Raw genomic sequence first — 15,817 nt, 5'->3', positions numbered from 1 at the left:
GGGAGAACGGGAACGGAGTGGGGAAAGGGTGCGCCGCGCTGCGTTAAACTGGTTAGCAGAGAACATGGGTGGATCCTTAGGGTTGGCGGGGTTCGGCGGGGGCGGTGGCCACTGCTGGGATGGCGTGGTGGTTTTGATCCTGTGCAGTTCACCGCGATTGCCGTGGTACTTGGCCATTCTCTAAAGTATGTGTTTCTTCAGGACGAAAGAAGCCACACATTAAAACTCAGTATTTGTCCGTGACGCACATGTTGCCGAGGGTCGGATTAGAAGGCGCTTTAATTCTGCCCCTGCCTTAGCTGATGTTCGAGGAAAAGGAGTTCTCGATCCGTTTACACAATAGCCCGAAGCGTTGTCTGCCTATTTAAAAAGGGAAAAGCAACGTGGCGCCCAGCCTCGGAGGGCTCTACCTACCTCCAACCATGTGGCTCGCCCAGCCTTGGAGTTGGCCGAGCTCAGCGGCTGCCGTGAAGCACTGGCAACTCCGTGCTCGATTAGGTCAACGGGTGGGAATTTATTTTCTAAAACTATTTCTAGAAACTGGTTTAATAAATATAATCTGAAATTGTCTGATAATATTTTTTTCAATGTTCTCAAACTGATGAGCTAGTTGAAAGGGGGCCCCCACCTCCAAAATTTACAGTACTATCATCTCACATGCTTCAAAAGAATTTACATGGAAATTTATATAATAGAGATTTCTGACCTATCATTAGCGGTGATTTAAAGAACCATGAATTTAAAAATTTTTTTAAATAAAGAACCATATATTTAATACTTCAGGAATAATGTAAACTGTAAAATAGTTGTTAAGGTGTAGTCAAACAGTTTAACCTGAGGTGGCAAAATTGTGGTAACAGTTATGACTTTCACTCAAGAATATGGGAGGAAAAAACCCAGCCGGTCATAAAATTACCATTTACAACACAAAAGACTTTTCCCTATCATCCTTAGAGAAAGACTTCCCTCAACCAAAAGTGAAATGAGATCATGTTGTAAGTGTGCAAAACCTAGTGAAAAAGATGTGGTTTGAATTTGCACTCTAGATTCCCTCCAGGGTAGTACTTGTCTTACAAGAACGTGAATTTGTTCACATTTCTCCATGAAAACTGTTGAAAGAAGCTATGTTGTGCGGTAGGTACATAGAGTACTCTTGCCATGTTTTTAAAAGCATCCAACTCAAACTGGGAATTGGGACAAAAGAGAAATGTTGCTTATTTTATGATAATAACAATTCAAAGTGAATGTGGTGGTTATACTTGGAATAAAGATAAAAGAAGTATTTATGTGTTTTACAAGCTATTCAGTTATTTGATGGTTGCTTATTGAAATGAAGAATGTCTACTAAACCACCTCAAACACTAATTGTGGTGTAAACATAATTTGACTTATAATTGCTTATAATTAGTTGCTTTTCAATTACTATTATGCTTTTTCCCAATGCAATTTAAGTTAATATAAAAGTGCCAAGAATCTTGGCAAGGTAAGTTCTTGTTAATTTGACATAGGATAATTTAAATAGTGTCTACCAATTGGATTGGTCATTTGTAAAATATATTATTTTTCTTCAGCATCATTACTAGCGTGAGGCTCAAAGTCCTTTGTACTAATAACTAAGTTGGTCAGTTAATCTTATTCAACTATTTTGCTAAACTTTACATGTCCAAAACATATTTTTGGCCCCCTCAGATGATTTACCAGAGAGCAGTCTGAGTGATTTTTTTAAATCATAAATCCAGGGGAAAAAAAGAAAAACAAAAAACCCTAAATCCAGTTATGACACTTCTCTTAATATTTCAAAATACTCCAGTGCTCTCCCCTCATACTTAAAATCAAAATTCCTTACGTTAGTTTTCAAACTCCTACATGATCTGTTCCTAATTCTTCTCCAAGTTCATCTCCCTATTCCCTAGCCATACTGACCTTTCTCTTTTTAGGTCTTTTTCATTTGTCTTAAATGCTCTCTCTCTACTTTATATAGCTTTTTCATTCTTTTCACTTAGCTCTTAGCTTAAATGTCATGTCCCCACCTCTGAGAGGTCACCTGTAGTAGTAGGGCATAGGCTAAGACTACTATAACAGAGATTCTGAAATACAGTAGCTCGAAAAATGATTAAAGTTTATTTCTGTCTCACATAACATCCAGAGGCAGGGAGGTGGTAAAGGATGAGTGGGCAGCTCTGTTCTGGGAGATCGTTCAGGGACCCTGGTTCCTTCTACCCTGTTCTTACCATAGGGTGCAATCTTCACTCACATCATTAAGGCTGGTCCACATATGTCTACATTCCAGCCTGGAAAAAGAAGAAGAAGAGAGAGTGCAGAAAAAAACAATTTCCCTAAGAAAATGAGACCTGGAAATTGCATTATCAGTTCTGCTCACTTAGTCATGTGTTCATACCTAGCTGCAAGAGAGGCTGGGAAGTATGATTCCTACTTGGGCAGCTAGTTGCCTGGTCAAAACTTGGGGGATTCTATGACTTAAGAGGAAGGAGGGAGAGAATGGATGTGAAGGACATTCTACAGGCCTGACATACTTTTCCTTACCTTCTAACCTACAGTAGCCAAGTAGTCACTCCCTAACATACCATTCTGCTTTAATTCTCTGCAAAATTCTTTTTTGTTGTTGTTTATTTATTTTTGAGAGAGAGAGAGAAGCAGAGGAGGGGCAGAGAGAGAGGGAGAGAGAATCCCAAGCAGCCTCCACACTGTCAGCACAGAGCCTGACATGGGGCTCAAACCCATGAACCATGGGATCACGACCTGAGCTGAAATCAAGAGCCGGATGCTTAATCGACTGAGCCACCTAATTCTCTGCATAATTCTTATTATTCTCTTGTATTTACTTACTTGTTGATTGTCATGTGTCTCTCACCCTCAGATTTTTTTTTTTTTTAATTTTTTTTTTTCAACGTTTATTTTTGGGACAGAGAGAGACAGAGCATGAACGGGGGAGGGGCAGAGAGAGAGGGAGACACAGAATCGGAAACAGGCTCCAGGCTCCGAGCCATCAGCCCAGAGCCTGACGCGGGGCTCGAACTCACGGACCGCGAGATCGTGACCTGGCTGAAGTCGGACGCTTAACCGACTGCGCCACCCAGGCGCCCCATCTCACCCTCAGATTTTAAGCCATGTAACAGCTTGTTTGTCTTTGCTTAAGGTGGATAGCATTGCCCCCAAAAAGTATTTGGCATAATATATTCAATCAGTATTAGTTGAATACATGAATTTAAAAATTTTTTTAAAATGTTTATTTATTTTTGAGAGAGAGAGACAGTGAGAGTGGGGGAGGGGAAGAGAGAGAGGAAGACACAGAATCCAAAGCAGGCTCCAGGCTCTGAGTTGTCAGTACAGAGCCCCATGTGGGACTTGAACCCACGAACTGTGAGATTGTAACCTGAACCAAAGTTGGACCCTTAACCAACTGAGCCACCCAGGCACCCCAGTTGACTACATGAATTTTTAAGTACCTTCTAATAGATCCCGCTCTTTCAAACTAGTCTTATCTCCCAACATTCCCTCAAAGCCCTGCACTCAATTCTTTGCACTCCAAAAATCTTATTCAATTTCTAACACCAGCTATAATTCCACATAACATTCTCTAGGACAGTACTCTGGCACACACTGACTGCATTAGTTATCTCTTGGTGTGTAACAAATTACACAAACTTGGTTGCTTAAAACAGCAAACATTTATTATGTCACTATTTGTGTGGGTCAGGAGTTTGCACATGGCTCAGCTAAGTCCTCTGCGTCAGGGTTTCTCACAAGGCCACAATCAAGCAAGTCTGTGCTGCAGTCTCCTCTAAAGGTTTGACTAGGAAAGGAGCTGTTTCCATGTTCTCATGGTTGTTGGGAGAATTCAGTTCCTTCAAGCTATTGGACTGAGGGCCTCAGTTCCTCGCTATGCGGGCCTCTCCATAGGTCAGCTCAGAACATAGTAGCTTGCTTCATCACATCCAGAAACAGAGTTCTGCTAGTAAGACATAAGTTACAGTGTGATATACCAATTGCAGAATGGCATTCCATCAGCTTTACACCACTGTCATATTCCACTGGTTAAGAAAATTAGAATAAAGTCGCAAGTTCTACCCACACTGTAAAGGAGTGGATGCCATAAGGGTGTGAATGCTGGGAGTCAGGGATCGCTGAGTTTAGAACCCACCATCATCACACTCGCTACCCGCTGGGAACGTCAAAAACATTTATCATTAGGACTACATACTTTAACATTTAATAGCTTCATTGTTGGTCTAATGTGCCAGCTAAATTGGCACATCCATATCTTTTATTTTGATATCTCAATCTCAAAACAAGGCACATATGTAAGTTTTCATATACTTTGGGAATGAATTGAAAGTGCCTGGGTGGTGTGTGGGAGCTGACTTCTTCCTGTTTGCAAGAGCCATTTGTTAAGTTTTCAGGACTTTTAGGAGCCAGTTGACATAGGTTGAATGGACCAGAATGGGAGTATTTATTTCAAGGAAATTGGCAGACTCTACAATTAGGGTCCTCCATACCTTCTAAGAGTCCATTGTTAAACATTTACCAGTATACCACTGGTTGTCACAAATTTGTCACTTTCATGGTGTTGAAAACATGGATTTCTGTAATGTAAATGTGAATTCCATGACCCAGGGCTGTTGTGGTCTTCCTTTGGGATTATAAGTGATTTAATAACTGTAGAACAGCATATATGGCATTATCACTGCAAAATACAGAAGCAAAGGTACTGAGAAAAAGAACAACCTTGAAATACCTGATGTGTTTTACATTAAATTGTGAAACAAAAGTGCCCAGATATAATCTGGCCTAAAAGCCGTTTGACTTCTTTGGTGTGACTAATGTGAATAAGAGAAGATATGCCAAAAGTGAAAAATGCAGTTTTATTTGGAATGATTCCCCTTAAAGTTCTGTGTTGATTTTCAATTAGTGAGACATGGGGGAAAGACAAGTAACATAAAATAAAACTAATAAGAGAGAACAAGAATCTCAGGATATAACAAATTTAGTGATGGTGTTTCCTAGGGTGAATTAAATTTTTTTTTTTCAACGTTTATTTATTTTTGGGACAGAGAGAGACAGAGCATGAACGGGGGAGGGGCAGAGAGAGAGGGAGACACAGAATCGGAAACAGGCTCCAGGCTCTGAGCCATCAGCCCAGAGCCCGACGCGGGGCTCGAACTCACGGACCGCGAGATCGTGACCTGGCCGAAGTCAGACGCCTAACCGACTGCGCCACCCAGGCGCCCCGAATTAAATATTTAACAACAGATATAAAGTTAAAAATAAGAAAAGATAGACAATGACCTTAATGGAATTGGACAGAGCCTTTTATAAACAATGTATTGGCCATCGTGCTGACAAAATATGCTAACATAATTTTCTTATTTATTTTCATTAGTAATTAAATGTTCAGTAAGCAAAGAATTTGTAATGTGTTGTTTGTAAATTTCATGTGGTTCATAAACACCTTGTTTCAGTTTTCAAATATGTAGGCAGATAGCCTCTTCAAAAGGTTTTTTTTATTTCCTTTTTTTTTTTTTTTTTTTTACTGGTTTTGAGCTCCACTTTTGTATTTTCTTTTTCTGTCATGATCTCCACTTGTACTCATTTGTCATCTAAAAGATTAAAAAAGTGTTTTGAACGTGTATGAAGTATAAATTAAATGTTAAAAAATCACAAATTAAAATTCTGTTCAGATACTTCAGAAAGCTATTTTTTCCAAAATGTATAGTTATCTGTTAAAAGTAAAGACAATAAATATATGAATTATCACAAATATATGAATTATAATAACAATTCCTAACTTTATACAGATACGTTTTTTTTATATATATGAAATTTATTGACAAATTGGTTTCCACAGATACGTTTTTAAAATTAATTTTTACAGATTTATGAAACATTCAACATTTTCATGAAAATTAAACTATTTGCAATGTCATATAACATGTCCATTTTGCTACTAATGTAAAGAGTCTGTATCACACTTCATGTATGTTATGTCTATACCTACCTATACATAAATTTAAGAATAATATAAAAGTGTTTGGTTTTGTAAAATGGTCTTCAGCCACCATATTGAACTGTTTGAATTTTCACTCTAATTTGTGAGTATCTCCGGTGTCCTGAGACAAGCAAGAAAATGGGTACTTGGCACCAGGAAAAGATACTTCATGAGGTCCAAAGCTATTGCATTCACAATAAGAGGAAGAATTTGACAATTATTTTGTCTTTTCTCTTATCCATTTCTGCTATTCAAATCTTCCCCACATTCCAAAGCAAAGTCTTTCTTCTATGTCAACAGCACTATGAACCATAAACCTTTATGACATTTGTCTTCAGTTGGCTTTTGCATTGTGAACATAAGGCAAGACATGTGTAAAAGTATTTCCCTGGGGTCTGATTGGTGTTATTTCCAGGAGTGGAGAATATATTTATGAGCCACACTATGCCAACAATGTGCCTTGGATTTCACACGACAGAGGTACCCATATGTTATTTTATTAAATGCTTTTTGGGGTATGTTCGTAACATGCAGGGTCCAAGGCAGGACCCTTCTTGCTGGGCGTAAGATACTGGTCCCAGAGTTCACAGAATTATTATTTCTGGACTTTAGCTTCTAACAGCTTTTTATAGGGGCTTAAAGCCCCAACTCTCCAACTCTTCCCTAGTGCTTTTATGCCACTAGACATAAAGTTTTCTTAGAGATTTGTAATGTTTTGGGTCCCACTAGCTACTCTATCTCAAAAAAAACCTGTCACATTGAGATAAAAAAGCCCGGGGACGCCGGGGTGGGTCAATCAGTTAAGCTACTGACTCTTGATTTTGGCTCAGGTTATGATCTCACGGTTCATGAGTTCAAGCCCTGCACTGGGCTCTGCACTGTCAGTGCAGAGCCTGCTTGGGATTCTCTCTGCCCCTCCCCTACTCATGCTGTCTCTCTCTTTCTCTTCTCTCCCTCTCTCAAAATAAATAAATAAACTTAAAAAAAAAAAGCTTACATTCACTGAGGGGAAATATTTACAGAAATTCAGTTATTGTGTCTATTGCTTACAGTAAATTCTTAAGTCAAGTATAATGGGAAGTGAGTTCTTTTGAATATTTAATTTTAAGTTCTATGGGAAAATTAGCCCTATTTTCTGCCTCTCTCGGGTCAAACATCTAATTTCAAAAAGCAAATCAAGATTTCTCAAATTTGGAGGCTTCTACTCTGTAGAACCTGAATAGATCTAAATCAAAGATCTCTTCAACATACTCACTTTTGAGGCTCATTTCAAGAGGAAAAAAACCTCAACTTGGTCTTTCTGTGGTGAAGCCTTTAAGTTCAGGAGCCAAGAGCTTACAATCTTTTTGGAGTGCTTAAATACTTACAGCCAAGTATCAGATATTTGATGAGAGCCTTCAACATTTAAAGAGAGATCAAAGTAAATAGGAAAGAAAGGAAACCAGAAGAAACAGAAATAGTGTAGAGAGTAGAAGTAAACTTCCAAGAAAAAAAAGGCCAGAATTATACACCATGAAGATAAGAGAAATTGCTCTATCCACAAAAACAAAACAAACAAAACAGACAAAAACAAAATACTAAACAAGAAATGTTTAAAGAACAAAAGAGAGTGCTTGAAAATTAAAAATAAGACAGGTGACATTAAAAAAAAGATGGGAGATAAATTTGAAGAAATCTCTGAGAAGGTAGGATAAGCTAGAGATGAAAGATAGGAGAGGAAAGATAGGAGAATTAGTTGATCAGTCCAAGAGTCCCCCTACCCACGTAATAAGAAAGAAAGAAGAGAGGAAGTAAAAATCAAAGAAACAGTATAATGCAATATAATTTAAAACATTTCAGAACAATGAATTTTCTTTTTACTGAAAGTGCTCTCCTGGTGCTCCACACAATGAATGAAAAAAAAAAAAGACCCAAACTAAGGCACATATTTGTGAAATTTCAGGATACTTTGAATAAAGATTTTTAGGGACTTCTGGGTGGGTCAGTCCGTTAAACTTCTGACTCTTCATTTCAGCTCAGGTCATGATCCCAGGGTTGTGGGACTGAGCCCTGCAGTCGGGCTCTGTCTGGAGCATAGAGGCTGCTTAGCATTCTCTCTCTCTCCTTCTGCCCCTCTTCCCCCCTTGTGCTCTCCCTCTCTCTCTCAAAAGAAAAAGATAAAAAAATAAAAAGATTTTTAAAGCTCACATAGAGAAACAAGAAAGGTTCAATCAAAGGATAAATAACTGGAAATCATTGGACTTTTCAACAGCAACATTGGAAACTTAAAGACAATGGAGAAATACCTTCAACATGTTGAGGAAAAAGTATTTTTTTAAGTATTTGTTTTGAGAGAGAGAAGGAGAGAGAATCCCAAGTAGGCTCCATGCTCAGCATGACACAGGGCTCACTCCACACGGGGCTCAGTCTCAGGATGCTGGGATCATGACCTGAGCTGAAATCAACAGTTGGATGCTTAACTGATTGAGCCACCCAGGCACCCCTGGAAAAAGTTTTTTTTTTTTTTTTTAATGTTTATTTATTTTTTGAGACAGAGCATGAGCAGAAAGGGAATGCAAGAGAGGGAGACACAGAACATAAAGTGGGCCCCAGGCTCCACAGGATCAGCACAGAGCCTGAAGTGTGGCTCGAACTCGTGGACCACGTGACCATGTCCCTGAGACCCTGTCCTGAGCCCAAGTCGGATGCTTAACCGACTGAGCCACCCAGGAGCCCTGGAAAAAGTATTTTTAACTAAGAGCTCTATACTACATGCAGTTTCAGGCAACACCTAGATTCCTATCTTTAGTTTTTTTGTCAATTAGTTATTTATTTTTATTTTTAAATATAATTTTTTGTCAAATTGGTTTCCATACAACACCCAGTGTTCATCCCAACAAGTGCCCTCCTCAATGCCCATCACCCACTTTCCCCTCTCCCTCACCCCCCATCAAACCCCTATTTATTTTTAAATGGAGGTATAATTGACATATATATTAGCTTCAAGTGTACAACATAATGATTTACAATATTTGTATGCATTGCAAAATGATGACAAGTCTAGTTATAACTTGTCACCATACAGTTACAAAAAATATTTTTTAAAATTTTTCTTATAAGGACTTTTAAGATTTACTCTTTTAGCAACTTCCAAATATACAATATGGTATTGACTCTAGCCACTGTGCTGTATGTTAGTACCTAGGTTACTTGATAGGCATGATGCTAAACTGAATATATCATGCTTTAATGCAAGGCGTTAGTAAAAGCAAATTATAAAAAGCAACTTATTATAACCTATTAACAAGAAAAGCAAGTGATCTCTACAAACTATTAAACATCAGAAGTAAAATGTGATTGTTCTGTTTTTATACACAGAATGGTATCACAATTAGAGCAATGGCACAAAGTATTAATGAAGTGTTTAAGTTCTTTTCATGGTTTATTGTACTCTCCTTGTTTGAGAAAGATGGTAACTGGAACAATTGGAGAATTGGAGCAATAAACTATCACTATAAATGTTATCTCTTTTAGGATATGTTTATTTGGGGCTGGAGAACAAAAGCTATTCTGGCCCCTGGAAACAGGTTTTAGTGGGTCATTCAAAGCTTCCACTCACTCTGGAAGCTAGAGAGGTGGTTGGGAACCAAGAACTTTTATTATACCTTGCCCCCCTTTTAAAAAAGATTTTAGTTTTAAGTAATGTCCATACCCAACATGGGGCTCGAACTCACAACTTGGAGATCAAGAGTTGCATGCTCTACAGACTGAGTCAGCCAGGCGCCCCCCCTTCCCATTTTTATTTATTTATTTTTTTGCTTTTGTTTTATGAGGGGGTGGAGGGGCAGAGAGAGGGAGAGAGAGAATCCTAAGCAGGCTCCATGCTTAGTGCAGAGCCCGACATAGGGCTCAATTCCATCACTCTGAGATCATGACCTGAGCCAAAATCAGGAGTCAGATGCCCAACTCACTGAGCCAACCAGGCAACCCTAATGGACCCAACTATATCTGCCACATACCCAAAGCCTACCTTGTTTTGTAATAAGAAGAATATGCTGATACTATTTGACATTTCTGCCATCCATAGCCTGAACTCCCAACTTGAAAGAGACTAAAAAAAAAAAAATAATAATAACCAACGGACAAAGTCCAATTTCAACCTCTCTGGTATCTGGTAACTTGAGGTACTACTTGTTTCATCCCCCCACACACCCTTTCTCAGAGAATCTGCCATACCCACAGTCCTTGGAAGGGGCAGCTCTACTTCCATAAGACCTTGTCTCCTGAGCTGTGGCTGACTGGACAAGGGGAGAACACCTATCCAATAAGGTTCTTTTGCTTGTTTATGTGAACCCAGAGACCTAGACATTGAGTCAGTATGGAGGATATGGAGGACACTACAGCTATAAGATCAGGTAGGCTCAGGAGTGGCAGCCATTTTTTTTTTTTTTTTTTTTTTTTTTTGCTGTATGCATGCAAATAAACTGAGAAATCTGCCTTCAGAGAGATAAGCCATAACCTGGATGTGCCAAAGGAAGCAGAAACCTTACAGCTCTAGAGAAAGATGGAGAAATAATGGTCTGACAACTTGGACCGTTTCTATATTTGCGTTGGGAACAATGAAATTCCCCTCTGGGACTTCTAAACACCCCCTTTTTACTTGAGTTAATTTGGATAGCTTCCTTTTTTGGCTTGTAACCAAAGAATCTCTGACTCAATAGTTTTTAAAAGTTCTTTTTTGGCACCCCACGACTCTACTGTTTCATACCTCTCTGTAACCATCTGGATCCTACAGGTCCTCTGTACTCTGTTTTAAGTTAGTTGGGATCAGGGGAAATATCAGAGAAAAGACATTTCCTTGCAATGTCCTACAGAAGGGATGCCTGGATCTTTCTAGTTACAGGAATTCAGTGGTGCTTAAATGATCAACCTCTTCAAGACTCAGTCTGTTATTCAGCAGACTTTTTTTTTTTTTTTTTTAATAAGAGAGATTGAGCGAGCTGGGGAGGGGAAGAGAGACAGGGAGAGAGAGAAAATCCCAAGCAGGCTCTGTACTGTCAGCTCACAAACCATTAGGATCATATTAGTTGAGTATAAACTCAACTAATGAATTTCATTCCACAAAATATAACTTACAAAAATTTGAAATAAGGGAGATCACATTGTTATGAAGAGTAGATAACTTTTTGTATAGGCAAACATCAAATAATTATGGGTACTCTCGTATCTGGTCATATCACAAAGTATGTACTTTTTTTCTTTTTTTCTTTTTTTTTTTGAGGTAGGCTTCATGGCCAGTACAGGGCCTGAAATCACAACACTGAGATCAAGACCTGAGCTGAGATGAAGAGTCGGAAGGTTAACAGACCCAGCCACCCAGGAGTCCCTGAAACTATGCAGTTTTAAAGTAGATTCCTCTTTAAATGACTTTCAAATTCTGAGATACTAAAAACCATACATTTATTTATATGCCAGTCACACTGTTTACAATCATTAAATCCTTATGAAAGTATGGTGGACCAAAAATGACAACAGTCATCATCATAGATGAAAGAAATTAAATTGTTTCTGCTTTTAGGTAATTAAAACTTCGAATATTTTATGGGTTTAACTACATATGACAAGCTAATTCTTATCTACTTTGAATAGTTCAGTCACAGTATGGCTTATTTAGTTATATACCTAAATGAAATGTGAAAGTTTTCCATTCATTTTGATATTTCTACAATCTATTTCATATCTAGTATTATGTTCATTTAGCCCTAAAAAGAATATAGGCTTTTTGGGGTGCCTTGGTGGCTCAGTCAGTTAAGCATCCAACTTCTGTTCAGGTCATGATCTTGCAGTTCAGGTGTTTGAGCCCCTTGTCGGGCTCTGCTCTGACAGCTTAGAGCCTGGAGCCTGCTTCTCCTGATTCTGTGTCTCCCTCTCTCTCCCTACCCCTCCCCCGCTTGTTCTCTCTCTCTCTCTCTCTCTCTTTCTCTCTCAAAAATAAATTTAAAAACTTAAAAAAATTTAAAAATGTAAGCTTTTTGATACTTATAAGCTTAGGTTTTCCTAAGAATATTCCTAAGAAAAACAATACTTAAGGAGGCAATTAATCACTTCAATTTATCTAATCATTGTTTTTTATTAATTTTCCAATAAGTATTTTAAAGCTTCATTTTTTTAAGGAAGCAATTATGTGAACAAAGTATTACAGTAATTTTAGCTTAGGTTTGTCCAAATAGGCTGGTATTAATGTATGCACTTCAGACACTCAGAATTATAATTACACTGAAGGTGTATTGCCTTTATCTGCTCACGTTATACTCCCACCCAAGGAATTATATAGAAAAGAGTGATTCCTTTCTCCTGTGTACTCATTTATTTTCCTTTTCATATACCTTGCTGACCTACATAAAAGTTAGTTGTAGCTCATTTAAATTCAGTCTCCAGTGTGAAGCAGTGTATTGCTTAACTGTAACCCAAAGTGTGAGAAGGGGAGTGTCAGTGTTTCTCAACAGCAGTGTCTGTAGCAATTAAGGTGTGGCATCGCCAGTGCTACAGAACCCTATTCCAGTCAAACATGTTTCTGTTCTGCATCTTCCATTTTGAAGTAAACTTTCTAGTATATAGCTTCTAATTATTAAATAAAGTAGAAAAAAGTAGCTAGAAAGAAAAACAAAAATCACCATCCAAACCCAAGAGTCATCCATAGCCTCTGAAAATTCTTGGACACAAAGCATCAGTTACTGGATGTCCCTTCACCCCTGACAAGCTCCTCAGCCTCTGAGCAGATTTCCCAACAGGAGGCGAGAGAGGGCAGCAGGGAAATGTTGCTAAGTAACACAGTGGGTACAGCTGTGTGGTGGGCCTATGAGATGACACAACCTTGAACCTTATGCTGGTTCACAGTCATTCCATGATATAATAAAAGACTATATATATATATATATATATATATACACACACACACACACAATACATACTATTATTGTATATTAATACAATATACAGTATAATACAAAATACAGTATAATAATACAATATAATATTATGGAGATACAGAGAGGCAAAATAGAGAATTACTATCTTCAATTGTTAGCTCAAAAAGTCAGGTAGTTAAAGAATGTCATGGTTACTTATACCTATGAATTTTTCTTGCTAGTTTTATTTTTTTTCCCAGAATACTTTTAGGTTTAGGTATCATTTTTATGTATCCATGAATTAATTAACTAATTAATTCAATCATTCGTTCATCCAACAGCTATTCACTGCGTACCTACTGTGACATTTTATTAGGTCGTAACTATTGAGACTCTTACAATGATATTGTGAAGTTTCCATAAGAAGTTTGTTATAAAAATGAACAGGTATAGAGATCAAAATCAGGAATTCCTTGCATCATTTATTATTGTTGCTTTTTTTTTTAATTTTTTTTTAACGTTTATTTATTTTTGAGACAGAGAGAGACAGAGCATGAATGGGGGAGGGGCAGAGAGAGAGGGAGGCACAGAATCGGAAGCAGGCTCCAGGCTCCGAGCCATCAGCCCAGAGCCCGACGAGGGGCTCGAACTCACGGACCGTGAGATCGTGACCTGAGCCGAAGTCGGATGCTTAACCGACTGAGCCACCCAGGCGCCCCTGTTGCATTTTATTTTTAATACAAGTTAGTATAAGAGACTTTATTTGATATACCTATGGGTTACAAAACAGATATTTCCCAATTATTAAGGGAGGTGGGGAGGAAGTCTAAACATGAATAGCAACATAATACATATTAGAAAATACAATATGTCACAGAATAATTTACCAGAGTTTCCTTTTATTTAAACACAGTTTTTTGGCACAAAACAGACACTCAGATCAATGGAACAGGATAGAGAACCCAGAAATGGACCCACAAACATATGGCCAACTAATCTTTGACAAAACAGGAAAGAATATCCAATGGAACAAAGACAGTCTCTTCAGCCAATGGTGCTGGGAAAACTGGACAGCGACATGCAGAAGAATGAACCTGGACCACTTCCTTACACCATACACAAAAATAAACTCAAAATGGATGAAAGACCTAAATGTAAGATAGGAAGCCATCAAAATCCTCGAGGAGAAAGCAGGCAAAAACCTCTTCGACCTTGGCCACAGCAACTTCTTACTCAACGCGTCTCTGGAGGCAAGGGAAACAAAAGCAAAAATGAACTATTGGGACCTCATCAAAATAAAAAGCTTCTGCACAGCGAAGGAAACAATCAGCAAAACTAAAAGGCAACCGACAGAATGGGAGAAGATATTTGCAAATGACATATCAGATAAAAAGGTTAGTATCCAAAATCTATAGAGAATTTATCAAACTCAACACCCAAAAAACATAATCCAGTGAAGAAATGGGCAAAAGACATGAATAGACACTTTTCCAAAGAAGACATCCAGATAGCCAACCGACACAGGAGAAAATGCTCAACATCACTCATTATCAGCAAAGTACAAAACAAAACCACAATGAGATACCACCTCAAACCTGTCAGAATGGCTAACATTAACAACTCAGGCAACAACAGATGTTGGCTAGGATGCAGAGAAAGAGGATCTCTTTTGCACTGCTGGTGGGAAGGCAAGCTGGTGTAGCCACTCTGGAAAACAGTATGGAGGTTCCTCAAAAAATTAAAAATAGAACTACCCTACAACCCAGCAATTGCACTACTAGGTATTTATCCAAGGGATACAGGTGTGCTGTTTCGAAGGGGCACGTGCACCCCAATGTTTATAGCAGCACTATCGACAATAGTCAAAGTATGGAAAGAGCCCAAATGTTCATCAATGGATGAATGGACAAAGAAGATGTGGTATACACAATGGAGTATTACTTGGCAATCAAAAAGAATGAAATCTTGCCATTTGCAACTACGTGGTTGGAACTGGAGGGTATTATGCTAAGCAAAATTAGTCTGAGAAAGACAAATATCATACAACTTCACTCATATGAGGACTTAAAGATACAAAACAGATGAATATAAGGGAAGGGAGGCAAAAATAATATAAAAACAGAGAGGGAGACAAAACTTAAGAGACTTTAAATATAGAGAACAGAAGGTTGCTAGAGGGGTTGTGGGAGGGGGGATGGCCTAAATGAGTAAGGGGCATTAAGGAATCTCCTACTGAAATCATTGTTGCATCATGTGTTAAATAACTTGGATGTAAATTATAAAAAATAAATAACTTATTAGATTAAAAAATTTTTAATGTTTACTTATTTTTTAGAGAGAGAGAGAGAGAGAGAGAGAGAGAGAGAGAATGTGGGGGATGGGCAGAGAGAGAGGGAGACACAGAATCTGGAGCAGGCTCCAGGCTCTGAGCTGTGAATACAGAGCCAGAAGCAGGGCTCAAACCCATGAACCACGAGATCATGACCTGAGCCAAAGTCAGATAGTTAACCTACTGAGCCACCCAGGCATCCCCAGAGTTCCCTTTTAAACAGAAGCTCTCGGTTTGACTTTAACCAATTTATACATATTTTAAAAAGCACATTGTGGCGTCTGGTTGGCTCTGTTAGTAGAGCACATGATTATTGATCTCGGGGTTGGGAGTTTGAGCCCCTGTTGGGCATAGAGATTATTTTAAAAAGGGAGGGCGCCTTGCTGGCTCAGTCCTTATAGCATGAAACTCTTGATCTCAGGGTCATGAGTTTAAACCCCACACTGGGTGTAGTAGAGCTTACAAAAAAAAAAAAAAAAAAAAAGAAAGAGGAAAAAGAAAAAAGCACATTATTGTTTAAAGTGAGCTATACCTCTTATTTATTTTTGCATACCCATTCCATATTCTTTATCTAGTACAAGTTTCCTTTTTTTT

This window comes from Lynx canadensis, chromosome B2 (genome assembly GCF_007474595.2).
Source record: "Lynx canadensis isolate LIC74 chromosome B2, mLynCan4.pri.v2, whole genome shotgun sequence".
NCBI classification, from domain to species: Eukaryota; Metazoa; Chordata; class Mammalia; order Carnivora; family Felidae; genus Lynx; species Lynx canadensis.
Note: the sequence above shows the minus strand (reverse complement) of the source record.